The following is a 2,374-nucleotide window of genomic DNA, read 5'->3' as shown; positions in this document are numbered from 1 at the left end:
CCTCTTAGTTATATCCTACTGCTTGGACCATGTGGTTCAACATCCTATTGGCTTTGTCGATTGCTGGTCTGTATTGGTTGTACATGTTCAGTGCTGAGGCTACCAGGACTCCCAGGTCTCTTTCAGCTTTTCCTGAGCTCCATTCATGGAGAACGTGTGTTGTCTCTTTGTTTTTCCTGTGTGTCTCACTCCACATTTGTCCTCATTAGATTCCACCCGCCATTCTTCTGCCCCCTCGCAGATCTTTTCCAACTCATTCTGTAGTGCTGCCTCTTCCAATTCCACTGACCCCTCCTAGTTTGGTGTCACCTTCAAATTTGACCACTTTGCATTGAATTTCTGGATCCAAATGGTTGATGTCAATTTGTATTCCCACCACCCAGCATTGGGGCACCCCACTCAGTACTTCCCCCCACTCTGACATAACTCCTCCAATATGTTCATTGTTTCCGACCCTTCAGCCAGTTTCTTATCCACTCCCAGGTTTTACTCTGAATCTCTATAGCTTTCAGTTTAATTAATAGCCATTTGTGCGTAACATTGTCAAAAGCCTTTTGGAAGTCACGGGGCCCGGAAAGTCTCCTTGGGTTGTTGCTTCCTCAGGAAAGTTGTGGAGGTTATTTGGGCAGGATCGACCCCTTCTGAATCCATGCTGACTACTGTTAACTAGGTTATTGCAGTACTGACAATCCTCAACTGTATTCCTGATTATCAATTCCATTATTTTACATGGAATAGAAGTTAGAGTAATGGGCCTGTCGTTGCCTCTATCTGTTTGTCCCCCTTTATCAATATCAATATCAGCACCTCACTGGCCTGTTTCCAATCTATTGGTACCTCCCCAGTGTCCAGTGACTCCTTCATAATGATAGTCAGTGCTTCACAAATCTCCTCCCTCGTCTCTCTCAGTACTCTGGGATAAATAGCCATCTATCACTTTATTTGTTTTGAGAGCGATTCGACCGTCTTGGACTTCCATCTCATTTCGAACAAAGTCCTTGATTTAACTCGGCATATCTGTGCCTGGAGAGGGCATGCTGCTGACTTCTTCCCTTGTGGATATTCGGAGGAAATGATCATTCAAAGTATTTACTACCTTGTGCACGTCCTCAATTTCAAGCCCGTTTGCATCATTTGGAAAGAGAGAAAGATCTGCATTTCTCTTGCGCCTTTCACAACCTCAGGACATCCCAAAGCACTTTACAGCCAATGAAGTACTTTTGAAGTGTGGTCACTGTTATAGAATCATAGAATCATAGAAGTTTACAACATGGAAACAGGCCCTTCGGCCCAACATGTCCATGTCGCCCAGTTTATACCACTAAGCTTGCCTCAATTGCCTGCACTTGGCCCATATCCCTCTATACCCATCTTACCCATGGAACTGTCCAAATGCTTTTTAAAAGACAAAATTGTACCCGCCTCTACTACTGCCTCTGGCAGCTCGTTCCAGACACTCACCACCCTTTGAGTGAAAAAATTGCCCCTTTGGACCCTTTTGTATCTCTCCCCTCTCACCTTAAATCTATGCCCCCTCGTTATAGACTCCCCTACCTTTGGGAAAAGATTTTGACTATCTACCTTATCTATGCCCCTCATTATTTTATAGACTTCTATAAGATCACCCCTTAACCTCCTACTCTCCAGGGAAAAAAGTCTCAGTCTATCCAACCTCTCCCTATAAGTCAAACCATCAAGTCCCGGTAGCATCCTAGTAAATCTTTTCTGCACTCTTTCTAGTTTAATAATATCCTTTCTATAATAGGGTGACCAGAACTGTACACAGTACTCCAAGTGTGGCCTAACTAATGTCTTGTACAACTTCAACAAGACATCCCAACTCCTGTATTCAATGTTCTGACCAATGAAACCAAGCATGCTGAATGCCTTCTTCACCACCCTATCCACCTGTGACTCCACTTTCAAGGAGCTATGAACCTGTACTCCTAGATCGCTTTGTTCTATAACTCTCCCCAACGCCCTACCATTAACGGAGTAGGTCCTGGCCTATAACGTAGGAAATGTGGCAACCAATTTGCGCACAGCATGATCCCACAAACAGCAATGTGATAATGACCAGATAATCTGTTTTTTAATAACGTTGGTTGTGGGATAAATATTGGCCAGGACACCAAGGAGAATCTCCCCTGTTCTTCTTCCAATATTGTCGTGGGATCTTTTACGTCCACCTGAGGGGGCAGACGGGGCCATGATTTAACATCTCATCCAAAAGAGGTAGGTTTTTAAATTTTTGATCAGGGATTTGTTAAAATCTGGGGTGATTGGAAACCACATGTTTAATAAGCAGATTAAGTCTGTAAGGTATCAACAGCTGTCCATTCGACTGCAGGATGTGCCGTTGTAATTCAAAAAG

The sequence above is a fragment of the Heptranchias perlo genome, unplaced genomic scaffold, assembly GCF_035084215.1.
Source record: "Heptranchias perlo isolate sHepPer1 unplaced genomic scaffold, sHepPer1.hap1 HAP1_SCAFFOLD_280, whole genome shotgun sequence".
Classification (NCBI taxonomy): domain Eukaryota; kingdom Metazoa; phylum Chordata; class Chondrichthyes; order Hexanchiformes; family Hexanchidae; genus Heptranchias; species Heptranchias perlo.
The sequence above is the reverse complement of the archived record's forward strand: the minus strand, read 5'-3'. Positions refer to the sequence as shown.